This window comes from Vicugna pacos, chromosome 20 (assembly GCF_048564905.1).
Source record: "Vicugna pacos chromosome 20, VicPac4, whole genome shotgun sequence".
Taxonomy (NCBI): domain Eukaryota; kingdom Metazoa; phylum Chordata; class Mammalia; order Artiodactyla; family Camelidae; genus Vicugna; species Vicugna pacos.
This window is the reverse complement of record NC_133006.1, coordinates 493,756-508,627: the sequence shown is the minus strand read 5'-3', so window position 1 is coordinate 508,627 and position 14,872 is coordinate 493,756. Positions and strand designations below refer to the sequence as shown.

Here is a 14,872-nt window from a genome sequence, read left to right as displayed (position 1 = left end):
ATATCTTTTTCCTTATAACTTCCCATCATTGATAATGAGCTCCCCCGAAAGAGAGAAGACCTAATTGTCAGTCTCCTTATCTGTAAAGTGAGATTAACAAGGAAATATGTGAGGTTTTATGAGAAATAATATTCATGTGAGGCTGAGGGACAATTCCATCATACAATAAGCACTCAATATGTGCTTAATTAATATTAATAAGATTATATTGCATTCCAGCAACCTTCAATCAATTTTTAATGACTTTGTCCAACAGACTACTGACAAACTGTTGGACGAACCACTTTGAGCAGATCAACACAAGCGTACTGGGATAGGTAAGCGCTGACTCCAGTTGCAGCTGCAGGCACCCAGCACTATGGGGTAGGGGCAGTTTGCTCAAGCTCTTACATGTTGCTTGAGCATTTAGTTGTCGTTATTGATTAAAGACAGGTGTTCTTTAGTCAAAGCCCCTGAAACATAAATCTTCAAAGATTGATGCAAATTAGGTTTCAAGAACAACACTCTCATTAGAAATTATTTGAAAATCATAGTCTTAGCTACTCCGCACATCAAAAGGGCATGTTCTTAATGTATCTGACTAAATACACCGAAAGGGTTGTTTAAAAGAAATTACGATGAAGCCATCCTGAATAAGCTCCAGTATCATCTGCACAAAGCCCCACCCAAGGGTCTCATTTCACATTTCCACATAGGTGCTCAGGTAGCTTAACTTGGGTCTTGGTTTCTTATAACACGGGGTGGGGAATTGTTGTGGATAGATTTAAGTAGCAAATATATAATTAGGGTAATTGCTGTTAAGGAATTCTAGAAATAAGAAGATTGATATATAGTCCCACCCATAAGAAACTCAGCATTTCCAATTACAGCAGCATTAAAAATAAAATGAGAGATACATTTAACAAAAATTTACAAGATTTGTACATTGAACTTTTTGAAGTATCACCAAAATAAATTTTAAAAGATCTACATATATGGAAGACATCCCATTTCCATGGAATGATAGACAGTATTATTAAAAATATTAAGACTCCTCAAAATGATCTACATATACAGTGGAATCCCTATCAAAATTCCAGCTGACTTCTTTGCAAAAATTGAAAAACTGATCCCAAAATTAATATGGACGTGCAAGGGGCCCAGGATAGCCAAAACAACCTTGCAAAAGAAGAGTAAAGTTGGAGGACTCACTTTAAAAAGTACTAAAATGCTATAGTAATAAGTCAGTATGATGCTGGCATAAGTTTGGATAAATAAATCTATGAGACACAATAAAAACCCACGGGGAAAATCTTACATTTACAGACAGTTTTCCACTACGGGGCCAAAAACACCCCATTGAAAGAATAGTCTATTCAACAAATTGTGCAGGGACAGCTGGGTATCTGCAGGCAAAAGAATCAATCTGGAATCTGAACACCCATATTTTATATAACAAATAAAAATTAAAACAAAGTAGATCACAGACAGAAATGTAAAAATTAAACCTATAAACTTTCTAAAAGAAGACACAGTATAAATCTTTGTGGTCCTAGGATAGGCTTTGGTTTCCTGGATACAATACCAAGAGCACAAGTGATAGAAGAAAAAAGCAGATAAACTGGACTTCATCAAAATTAAAACCCTTTTCTTTCAAAAGACATCATCAAGAAAGTCAAATGACAGGGGAAATGGGTATCTCAAGTCAGAGAGTGCGTGCTTAGCAAGAAAAATAAAATAAATCATTACATCTAACTACCTCCCCTGTAAAGAAATTGTTTTAATGTTTAAAAAAAATAAAGTGAAAGACAATGTGCAGAATAGAAGAACAATTTTGCAAAACATTTATCTAATAAGAGAGTAGCATCCAGGATATATAACGAATTCTTACAACTGAACAATACAATAAAACAGACCCAATTTTTAAATTTACCACGAATTTAGATACATATACAAATGGCCAATAAGCATATGAAAAGATGCTCAACATCACTAGACAAATCAAAATCAAAATGAGATCTCATTTTACACCCACTAGGATGGTTATTACCAAATCATGGACAATAACAAATGTCATTCAGGAGGCAGAGAAACCTCATATGCGGCCAGGGGAAAGGGACAATTGTGCAACTTCTTTGGAGAAGTCTGGTATTTCCTCAAAAGCTTAGAGTTATATGGCTCAGCAATTCCACTCCTATATGTAGAGTCATCCCTCAATACCCTTGGGGGGTTGGTTTCAGGAACCCCACACCCTGGATACCATAATCCAAGGATGTTCGAGTCCCTTTACAATCAGCCATCTGGATCCATGTAGTGGAAACTACAGATATGGAGGGCCAACTGTACAGCCAACAGAATGAAAACATATTCTCATAAAAATTTCACATCAATATTCATAGCAGTATCATTCAGAGTAGCCAAAAGTTACTAACAATATCCATCCATCAATGAACGGATAAACACATTTACCAAGAATAGGCCCACAAACTTTTGGTCATTGAAACTTTGACAAAGGAGGTGAGAACATACAATGGAGTAAAGACAGCCTCTTCAGCAAATGGTGCAGGGAAAACTGCACAGCTGCATGTAAATCAATGAAGTTAGACTACTCCCTCACAGCATACACAAAAATGAATTCAAAATGTGTTAAAGAATTAAACATGTAGACAAGACACTATAAACCTCTTAGAAGCAACCATAGGCAAAACATGTGACATACATCTCAGCAATGTTTTCCTAGAGCAGTCTACTCAAGCAATAGAAAAACAACCAAAAATATACAAGAGGGCTCTAATTAAACTTACAAACATTTGCACAGCTATGGAAACAGTAAGCAAAACAAAAAGACAACCAACCTATGGAATGGGAGAAAATATTTGCAATAAATGAAACTGCTAGGGGCTTAATTCCCAGAATATGTAAACAGCTTTTACACTTAATAAGAAAGAAAAACAAACAATTCAATTCAAAAATTGGCAGAAGTCCTAAAGAAACATTTCTCCAATGAAGACGCACAAATGACCAGTAGGCACATGAAAAAATGTTCAATATCATTATCAGAGAAATGCAAATCAAAACTGCAATCAAATATCACCTCTCACCAGTCAGAATAGCCATCATTCAGAAGTTCACAGACAATAAATACTGGAGAGGCTGCGGAGAATTGGGAACCCTCCTACACTGTGGTGGGAATGCAGTTTGGTGGAGCCATTGTGGAAAAATTATACAGGTTCATCAAAGACAAAACCTTGACCTCCCAGATGACCCAGCAATCCCACTCCTGGGCATATATCCAGAAGGAACCCTAATTAAAAAAGACACCTACACCCCAATGTTCACAGCAGCACTATTTACAATAGCAAGACATGGAAACAACCGAAATGTCCACTGACAGATGGCTGGATAAAGAGGTTGTAGCATATTTGTCCAATAGACTACTATTCAGCCATAAAATAATAATAAAATAATGCCATTTGCAGCAACATCAATGGACCTGGAGAATGTCATTCTAAGTGAAGTAAGCCAGAAAGAGAAAGGAAAATACCACATGAGACTGCTGACATGTGGAATCACAAAAAAAAAAAAAAAGAAAGAAACAAAAAGATAAATTTCTCTACAGAACAGAAACAGACAGAGTCACAGGAACCAAACTGTGGTTACCAGAGGGGGGAGGGTGTGGGAAGGAATAAATTGGGAGTTCAAGATTTGCAGTTACTGAGTATGTAAAGAATAAACAGCAAGTTTATACTGTATAGCACAGGAGAATATATTTAATATCTTATAGTAACTTATGTTTAAAAACAGTATGAAAATGAATGCCGGTATGTTCCTTTTTAACTGAAGTCTTGTGCTGTAGACAAGAAACTGACACAACATTATAAACTGACTAGACTTCAATGAAAATATTTTTAAATAGACTAAAACCAAAAAAAATGGAAAAGGATATTATCAAACAAAAAGAATAAAGTACTGATTCAGGCTACAATATGGATGAACCTTGAAATTTTATGCTAAAATAAGCCAGACACAGAAAGCCAAATAGTGCCCTTTAAGGTGAACTGTATCTAAGCGTTTATTGTACTACTCCTGTAAATTTTCCAGAGGTTTGAAATCTATCAATATCAAAATAAAATGTATTATGCATTAAAAACTTAAAACGCTTCCTCACAGGAGGGCTTTGATTATTAAATGCAGAAACGCATATAAAGCTCTTGGAAAAACAATTTGCACGTCCACACACAGTCACTGCTGTCACTGCCACTCAGAGGGTGGTGCCAGCGCTGATGAGAGCTGCCTCCAATCGCTCCCCTGCAGAAAGGAGTGAAGGCCTGAGCTCTGACAGGCAGGGTGAGCGTGAACCTGAGTCATACACAGCCACGTTCCAGACTCTGCGTTACCCAACTTTCTTATACAAACTGCAACATGTAATGTAAACACGCTAGAGGGATGTATCTTACAACACAGGGAATACAGACAATGTTTTACAGTAACTATAAATGGAGCATCTATTGTACACCTGAAACTAATATCATATTTTAAATCAGCTATATCTCTATAAAAAATTAAAAAATATTTTTAAAATGTTATCACTTTAATATTCAAATCGGTTTTTAAGTAAATACTAAACAGCTTAGAATATATAAAAGCATTTAATTGTGCTGTTTGTTTGCATATTTACATTCAGCCTCTTGCTAAAAGAGAATTTAAACAATTTTTTTAAACACAGCTTAACAACCATAACAACAAAAAGGCAAAACGGAGAGTGAAGAGAAAATGGAGATTCAATACTTAAATGAAACCAGGGGGAGATAAACTCATAAAAATGGATTCCATGAAGTCAGGGCAAGTGTTAAAGGCCGACTACAAATTCAGCTGTAAGATTCTTGGCAGCTAAAGCAAAAAGAAAATGATGAAGGGGCGGGTGGTAGAGCATGTGCTTAGCGTGCACGGGGTCCTGGGTTCAAGCCCCAGGGCCTCCACTAACAGATAAATACATCTAATTACCTTCCCCCCAAAAGAACCCCAAAGAAAAGAAAAAGAGAAATTTCTTTCCCAAAAAACCCTGATATTAAATTTGGGTTAAATACTTAAAAACAGATAAAAAGAAAAATAAAAAAGATAAGTGACACTGTGAAGGAAAACCCCAGCTGGGCTAACAAGCTAAGTCACAAATCTAAGTGTGATAATGTCGGTTTACTGATCTAAGTTTTGCTGAGCTACTTGGTAAACCTGAAGTTTAGTGTCAGTTTAATGGGCTAATAAGCTAACACGTAAATCCAAGGACAACAATTGTCAGTAACGGGATCTGTTCCAAATTGATAAGCTTCAGTGTACTGATTCCTTGCTTTTTGTTGTTTGAGCCTTATTGGCTAATAGCCCCATACTTGTAATTAACCCTATAAAACCTCATGTGCACGTCTTGGAGGTGCTCAGAGCTTTGGAAAAGAAGCCCCTCTGAGCGTGTCAGCATAATAAATCTCAGTACTACAACCCTGTGAGTTATACTTGTTTCTTGGCTTGCCTGTTGTTTCTATAACAACACAAGCGATAATGCCCGTGAGATAAATCTGCGGAGGTTGCTGTCAGGTCCCCATGTCTCACGTAGGAAAATCTGAAACATTTTTCTCACCATTCAGGGTCATCATAAGCCCACCTCACACCTCCCGCAGTTAAATGCAAGAGCACAGGTAGGGCCAGACCTTTGCTGTCTCTGTGTCATCACAGTGAGACAGGATGGAAGGGGGAAGAGCACAGCCATTCAAGGAAGGCCACAGAAATTAACATCAAAATGTTAAAGGATTCAACCCCCAATAGGCCTTGAGGCTCAGGATGAAGAGATTTAACTTCTAGCAGATCTTGAGCTTCAGTAAACATCCATTGTATTAGTAACTTGGTCAATAACATGCCCCAGGCAACATGGCAGTCCCAATGCTAGCCACAAAAGGTCAAAGGGTGGGAAATGGCCAACTCCCTGGGAATCCCAGCGCCTTACCCTAAGGCTGGTCCTTCTACTTATTAGCATATGAAACCACCAAGCCCAAGAAAACAAGCAACACAGTGCCACCTCGCGGTCACCACTCTCTCTCCCTCTTTGGGGAAGGCCCTCAATCTGTGGAGTGTGTACCTACTTCTAATATGAGCATCAAACCCCCACACCTCGTGACGTTTCTCTTGCATTTCAATGTATCTCTCTGAATAAATCTACCTTTACTCAACACTGGCTTGCTCTTGAATTCTTTACTGCATGAAGTTAAGGAACAAAATCTGGTGGGGCACATCCCAGGGGCTCAATGAAAGCCTGGGACACAGCCCTTCTCATGCCCAACGTTTTTTATTCTTGTATCAACAGGACTGGGCTGTGAAGGGAGGTCTGAGGCCACAGCTAAGGGACAGAAGCAGCCTCCAGGGCTCCAATTGGTGGGCAGTCTCTCCCCCAGCATGGGTCTTGGGGTCTGCCCGGTTCTCTGTGTTTCTCTGTTGTGCTGACTCCCCAGACATACAGCGTACTCCTAGGCTTGTCCCCACAAAACCCTTCTCTCCAAAATACAAGCACATCATGTCACAATCCTCTTGTTCAACAAGGAAATGTTCAGCCCACTTTTCTTCCTCCCCAATAAAGTACCCAACTGTCCTCGCTCCCATCACACCACTATTTTTTGTGAGAACTCTGCACTCGCCACACCCCATCCTGAACACAGGTGCCTTACTGGCTGTGATTGAGATGTTTCTTTCTCACACAGCCTGCGTCCTTTCACTTTCCCCTTGTTACCTTAAAAAAGCATTTCCTGAGTCACTCACCCCTCTGATTCTGAACTAACAAAGTGCTGAGTTTGCAGTCACTATATGCATACATCCCAGTTTTGGCTAGGTTTCCATCACAAGATCTTCATTAAGGAGCTGCATCAAGAAGTTTAAAGAGGCTATTCTTACATCTGAGTGGAGGAGCCTGCAAAAAAGTTGAATGGCTTTGAAGAGAGAGTTAACTAGGGACAAAGAAGTTGCAGGTCCTAGTCAAAAGTGTCATGAGGCAAAATGTTCTCCCAAGGCTCAGTGTGGCTTATGAACACGGAGTCGGCGGGGAGGAGGTGACAGGCAGTGAGTAGGGTGAGTGATACGGGTTACGCTCCCCCAGCTGGGGAAGAAAAGGTTTTTTCCAGTTTTCCAAACAATTTCTTACTACCTTTTTCTATTATTGTCACATACTATTTCCAACGAATTAAGCATATCAATGTCAGTCATTTGGGCCACTTGGGAGAAGCTACACGATGCCATTCACAGGGCTGGGACATGACAGCCACACCAGTCTAGATTGAAAGAACAGTCGGGGTATTTGCAAGGTAATCACGGGCATGCAGCAAACTCCCCAGCTTCAATGACCTCATCTCAATGCTGGGGCCAAGAAAACTACCAAGCAAAGTGCGTGATGATTATGGCCAACATCTGTTTACTAGGTAAGTGCCCGTGAAAGCTGCCGCTTAATGGGGAATGAGTACGATCAACGAGGCCCTGTCTACCTGGCCACACGCGCCCTGCCTTCCTGCCTTGGTGCAGCAGCAGAAATTGTTTAGCTGAGATGAACACCCCCAGAGCAGCCCAGACGGGAAAGCTCCCAGCTCTGCACGGCGAGACGTGTTCCTTTCCTTCTCAGAGCTGATCACAATTTGCTGTCGTTTGTTTTTATGTTTATCCCTTTTGTAACTGTCTCTCCTTCGGAGTTTTTGCTCAAGCAGCACAGGGCCAGATGTGTCTTGCGGCCTGCCGGATATTCTGGGCAGGGAAACAGCCGACTCCATATCTGGCTCTGGTGCTGAACAGAGAGGGCAGAAGGCCCAGGGGGCCATGCTGAACCGAGGCCTCTGCACCCAAAATTATGGTCTGATTTTGGGCAAATTATACAGTCTTTTTACCATGAGATTCCTCATCTGTCCATGAAAATAACTGTCCATGGCACATAGAATTACAAGGATTATAGGAAATCACCAAATTCATAACCTAGCCAAGGGGCTACAAGTGCATCCTCAACAGACAAATGCTGCCTTTACGGCTCTGACACATGCTAAGCGGGGCGGCCCCACACAGTGAACACTGCTAAGTGCCAGTGGGTTAAGTGCTTCATGTGTGCTATAATACTCTTTAGATCTTACAACAATCCCAGGGTGAAACGAATGTTATGCCCATTTCACAGATTCACCAACAGGTTAAGAGATTTTGAATTCTATTTCAAGGCCCTATGGTGAAGAAATGGCAATTTAAACCGGAATCTGGGCCCAGGCCTTGGCTCCATCTCTCTCCAATCCACCTGACCACTTGCCTTTGAATTCCACCTCTCCAATACACAAGTTTCAGCCGGCCAGCTCTTAAATGCAATTTGTGCAGTTTGTCAATGTTGGTTAATTACCATAAACTGTTCTCAGAAACCACTACAGTAAAGAAAGGTGGACTTAAGGAATTCTGCATTGCGTTCTCCTGCAATGTGCAGGATCCCTTTCCTACACCTCCAAATCCAAGTGTATGCTTCCTCCCTGTTTATGTTTGCACACGGCTTATTAAAGCAGAAGGTACCCGCAGTAATTCCATCTCGGTTGCTTTCCAAGGTTGCAGATTATCCATAATCAGTCTGTGAACGAAAATACTACAATGTGAATGAGAATACTGCAACCATGACAGTAAACAAAGAATACTGAAACCAAGTCATTAAAGGCTGCCGCCACCCCCCAGCTAGGACAGGCCTGCAGCCCAGCTGCTACAGCAACTCACAATGGTGTCATCTGAGCAGACTCAGAATAAGAAAGGACAGGCTACTGGCCCGAGATAGCTAGGTGCTTGTCTAAAAAATGAATTCAGTGAGTCCAAATATTTGCTTCCTCTCACACATACAAAAGTACTAAATTCTTGAACTTGAGATACCTGGCTTTCTTTAGATAACAAGCAATCTTTTATTGTTCCAACAACCTGGTCTTTGTTGTAAAGCTCCTATATATCCTAGCTCTGCCTCAACCTCTTGGGAGCAGTCCCTCAGAGAGTTCTGACAGGCTGTCATCCTGGCTCGAGTCCTCCCGCCAAATGAAACATAACTCTTAAATTTTAGGCTGCACATGTATTTCAGTCAACAGTTTTGGACACCATGAAGCACCACAGCAGATTTCTCTCCACCTGAACTCTCCAAGTAACCGGAGCCTTGGTACCAGCAGTGGCCCTTTGTGCCCATCCACCTCCTCGGGGAGTCCAGATGAATTTGGGTGAGTCTCTCTTGGTTCTCGGATCTCACATATTGGTTGATGATCCTAAGTTTATCTGGCGGTGTATCCAGGTACGTGGCCCTCCAGTTGAAAGAACCTGAGGTGAATTACCCACCCAGTGGAGACATATTGGGTGGGGCCTGGTTGAAAGATAACAGGAAATATCCACCTTGAGGATATGTCCAAAGTGGGGCTGGTGGAAACATATGAGGAAAATACTCACCCAGTGGAGACATCCTGAGTGAGTCCAAGTTGAAAGACACTGGGTTCAGGACTGAGTGGTTAGGTAAGAGTCTGGTCTAATATTTTCCTCAATTTGGTTACCTCCATTGAATTTTTCAGGATAAAAGTAAAACTCTTATGAGGAAACTTTCAACTCCAAAATTCGGACCATCCTCCTGGCTGGTAACAGCTTTCTCGGGTGACAGAGAATCTTCCAGGAGTGGTAGACACAAAGACTTCATGACACAGAGTTGTCCCTGTGGGAAATCTTACTAGCAAATTTATTCTGAGAACCCGACCTTACAATGGGGAATAGAACTTTCAAAAAAAAAATAAAGAACAGAAAAGAAAAGAAAAAGAAATGACAGATTGCCAGTCTCCAACTATTACCCCAGCCAGGTTTATGTACATACAAAATTTACAACATTAATTGGGAATAAGAAAAAAAAAACTCACTCTGAAAATAACTAACCAGGCCTGATAAAAACATTTTTTGGCACTCTGAACTTATAAAAACAAAATCCCCTTTAGGGGTAACTTGGATTTCTCTTCCTGTGTCCTTGAAATGTAAATGTTTTATCTTTCTCTGGGTGTTTTAAGTGTGTGTATGTATGTATATGTATGTTTAGTTTATTTTTTAAAGGAAACCTTGGACTCCACCATACAAAAGTTTCAAGTATTGTGTACATATGGTGGCCACGCAAATAAATTGGGATTCTAAGCAATTCTTTGATAGTACCAATTTTCAGATATTTTGCCATCTTAAACTTTGTTGCATCAGCCTGGACCACAAAGGCTTTTAGCTTTTGGAGAGTAAACCTTTGAATTTTATTTAGGCAACACCCCGACTCTCATGTGGAAGGGCCTCTTCATCTTATTGGTTTAAAATCACTATATATATATTATATTTGTATATAAATTGACGGCCATATGATGGATTTTTTAATTTGGAAAACTTTTTAATTGGTGAAAGTTTAAAGAGATCTCATTATAAACAGTTGTTTTATGGTTTCTATTAAAATCAAGTTTAAATGTAGAAAAATATATCTAATGGTTAACCTAAGAACTTAGTTAAAAAAATAAAACTGGTTTGAAAAGCTACGTTTGTGTTTTTCCTTTCTTATAAATGTTTCTAGATATGCTAATAAAAACTTAGAATTATTAATGTTAATTAGGTTGAATAACTGGAAAAATGATTGTAAAAATGTCGAAAAAAAAATTAAGTGGCTTATCCCAAAAGGATAAATATTTTTATATGGTTATTTTGAATCAAATACATAAAATGGACATTTTTGGATTTACATACAGGGTTTTGATACTACACAACGTAAAGTTAAATAAAAAAGGGCCAAAGAGTTCACCTACTCCCCCCCAAGACTAAAGTTCAAACAAGCCCATTTTACTTACCACAGTTTGAAATATATGTATATATAGACTGAAATACTTGATCAATAATTGGGATAACAGACCAATTAATGAAATTAAAAACTGAGAAGTGCCTAAGCTCTTTGGCTGAAACTTGGGCATCTTAGAGACTTCTATAAAATTATATACAATGCACACACACACAAAAAAAGGTTTCTGGCACTCCTTCTAGAAATAAGAATTATTGATTAAACTTAATAAATATAAAAATTAAAGGTATAAGATTTAATAAAATTGAGATAAAAGTTTGTGAAATTGGTATATTTAAATGGTCTTTATACAAAACTTTTGCTTATGTTGTGGGATACATATGTTTAAGAGGAAAAACACTTCCCCTTCTTGGTATTATAAGGCTAGGCACATATCTGTCCCTCTGAAAATATTAATTGAACAAATTAAAATAAACCAATATAGTTACATAAGCCGTCCAATATAATGTAAAACTAAAAACTAATTTGAGTGGCTAATAAAAAAATACAGGTTTACCCTGGGTTTAACTTATAACACAAGGAAAAGAGATCTTACTAAATGCCTTATGCAAGTTTTGGAAGACATATTTAAGTAAGCCTTAATGTTTTAAAACATGGAATTCTTTGTTTACAGCTCTTCTCACTGATACAAAAATGCCATTTAAGGAGATAAAATACGGCATGGGTGAGAGAGCAGTTCTCTGGGGACCTGGAAGACAGTGTCTTTGTCTTGCACATCAGAAATATAAATACAACAAACAGTGACCTAGGACTGAGTCTAATTAGCTCAACGAAATAAACCTTAAGGCCAAGAAATTTTTGGCATATTAGAACTCAGAACTCTGAAGGGTCCTTCAGCCTTTGTGAAGAAATTTTAACTGTCTGTTTCATAAATAGTAAGCCTTAGTGATTTGAGCAAGCAAATTCAGCTTACTCCAACTATTATTATACCTATCTTATAAGTAAGTTTTAAAGTGAAGCTATGAGATCTCTAGCTTTTTTCTGATTATAAGCCTGTGTACACATTATAGAAGTGAGATATTTCTACTGCTAAAAAAAAAAAATTTCGAAGTCAAAGAGCTCTGCTTAATTGATGTAAAAATATAAGAGCTTAAAAATTAAGTATTTTTAAAATAAAAACTTAACAAATTGACTTTCAGTGTCATGTGAATTGGAAAATATTCAATATTAAGGTAATATTTGATATTGTTTAGTTTAAGTATGTTCTAATAAATGTAGACATCTTTAAAATCATCCATCTTAACTATAATACCTTTACTGTACCTAGGTTTAATGAAAGTCAAATAAGATCCTGTTATATCTGTTGCAGATTTGTCAAAAAAAAATAACAGTAATGTGCTGTGGTAAAATTTTAAGTAAATTAAATGCAAATGAGATGAGAGCTTTGGGTAAATATTTAAAATATATTTTTAAAATGTATGCTTAAAATAATCTCTAAATATTTGATATCTTTAAATTCTAGAGTTGTGCTAAATTAAGTTAAATGACAAGATTTTATTAAATATCTATGCCATTTTCAGATAAAATAAGATTGAAATATGAATTACTTAACATTTAACTTCCTCTTACAGTGAAATTAAGGTGTTTAGAAATATTAATAAATGGTTGGTGTCACACAGAAATAGTCTCTATTAGTAAGGGAATGATCTCAGTATCCTAGGAAAGTAATATAAATGCGTAAAGGAAGATGTAAGAATGGAATAATACTTTGTTAATGAAAAATAGTGACTTTCTCCTGAAGCTGGTTACCTCTGAATGGAAGACAAAATAAGGGACACACTAATATAAGTATAGAAAGCTGTGGAAGGCTTGTGGAAAAGGAACCCTGAGGAAAGTTTTGTACGTGGTCAGAATTGGCTAAGTTTAGAATCAAATTGGGCAACGTAAATGAATCTTAGAAGTTAGCTGGAACAAGATTAGATTTGGTTTTCTCTCTGTTAAGAGGAAAAAATTTTCTTAAAATATTAATCCACCTTCAGTAACAGATTGTAAAACTTCTTATACCACTTAGCTGATCTGTTCTGCCTTTACATTTGACATATTTTCTTGTTAATGAATTAGTACTACATTACAGTGATCTATATGTTTATCTGATCAAGTGTTCTGAAATCTTTCAAAAAGCTCCCCAAATATAAAATTCTAATTAATTAAATAAAAATTAATTTAATTAATTAAAATTCTTTTAATCTCCAGTTAAGTTTGGGATGCTACAGAAGGCCCCTGAAACATCCCAAAGAGAGATTTTTAACTATAAAGTTTCATTTGGCATTTTAAATAACATGGAATTGTCAAATGAATCATAAAACTTCTAAGGTTATATTGAATGAGAAATATTATTAATATAGGTATTGTAGAAATTATATGGACTCCCTAAAATTCTGGTTTATCTGAAATGTTACCAGTGATAATTATGGGTATAGTGAACAGGTTTCTTTATTGATTATAGTGTAACGGTGTTTAACCATGCTTTTAAATCTTTTGTCATTTATAGACAGTTAATTGTTTTCTTCTGATGGTTTTGCAAAATGCTTTCTCTTCAAGGAGATTTACTGATTTCTAATAAATTTCAAACTACAGCACTGAACTAAACTGGGTAAGACATTTTAAAGTTCTAATGAAAACTCTCATTAAAAGAATTAGTTACATGGGACTGATTAACCAGCTGAATATGGTTATAATTTTTGATATTGTTTGAAATACTACTGCCTTTTAACCTGTTTCCCAGACATAAAGAATCTCTTCTCCTTAAGCTAGTTATGGTTCACAGCAATTTGATAAATTATAACTATGTATACAGACTTGGAACAGTTATCTTTTCTCTCTATCTGATCCCTCAAAAGACTAAAAATACTTAGGTCCCCAGTGGCTCTATCAGACAAATTAGGGAGATCATCTCCTAAGAGATATAGGAGTATAAAGGTATTTTAAGGATTTTAAAGAGAAAAGAATTTACCTAAATCTGTAAGGCAAAAATCCATGAAAAGCCTTGACGTGGCTTTCTTGGCCTTAGAAATCCTTATTAACATTCTATCCTGAGACTCCGTATTAAAACTTCCAACACAGTCAATTTAAAAAGCCTATATGATCAAATAATCAGATTTAATTTGTAAAGAAATTAATCTTGATTTGGCTATATTTGAGAAAACTGAGGGTAACTTTAGAGAGAAAAAAATTATATTTTAGTCGATATTAAATTCTAGTTTTGTTAATTGAGGTCCATATTTACTAAGACACTTCCCAGATCATTCCTTGCTGTTATGTCACACTGCTGTACAGTTTAATTGAATTATGAAAAGAATACTCTAGGTTTGATTCTGAAGCTCAGTAATCTATCCTTGGGTAAAATTCCAATGCCCCATGACCTGCAGCCAGGGGATTATACATACTGCAACAGGCATGACTTAAAGAACTGTCTCCAACCTGAATGGAAAGACCCTTTTTCAGATACTCTTAACTAGACCATACACACCAAAGCTGAAGGAAACGGAGTCTCGGATTCATTTCCTATCTGAAACAGCCCCTGCAGTGCACTGGCCTATAGAGCACTGCTCACCTTAAAACAATGCCCAAATGGAGAAAAAGCTTCCATACCAGGATGAGAAGAAGACGACATCTGAGCTAGACTGCTGACCCAAGACACCGGACCAGGACTGTATACCAATTACTTTGATAATTTCTCCAACCTTTGATTATGAACTACTCCAATTGTTAAGTTTATGATAAATTACCTATGTCTAGTACTTCTGTGTTACCTTGGTGGGTTTCCCTACTCCAAGGCTCTAACTAGATAGCCCTCAGAAACGTTATTCTAAAAAGAATTTATAGTTCTGTTTAGGCCACTGTTGATCTTACAAGGTGGGAGATTTCAACTGGCCAATTAATACCTGCTCTGACCCTGACCATAAATATGAACTTTCTCATAGGATCAAACTCAGAAACACAAGCAAAATTTTAACCCAAAAATACAACTTCTCGACTATTAAATTCTTACTCGTGACTTTATTAACGTTACTAGCT

The 14,872-nt window shown here is 37.5% G+C and overlaps 2 protein-coding genes and 1 long non-coding RNA gene across 2 annotated transcripts in view; all 3 read right to left on the bottom strand.

The window, feature by feature from the left end:
- LOC140687542 (trafficking protein particle complex subunit 9-like) overlaps positions 1 to 14,872 on the bottom strand; it is a 518,046-nt gene that overhangs the window by 86,774 nt on the left and 416,400 nt on the right.
- The window catches only part of LOC140687533 (uncharacterized), a 119,051-nt gene that overhangs the window by 2,618 nt on the left and 101,561 nt on the right, over positions 1 to 14,872 (bottom strand). The gene's annotated exons all lie outside the window — the stretch shown is intronic.
- Positions 8,545 to 9,697, bottom strand: LOC140687553 (uncharacterized). Its single transcript, XR_012061935.1, has 3 exons — positions 9,442 to 9,697; positions 9,133 to 9,358; positions 8,545 to 8,596 (listed from the first exon to the last, which is right to left on the bottom strand). It is a non-coding gene; the product is annotated as an uncharacterized lncRNA (long non-coding RNA).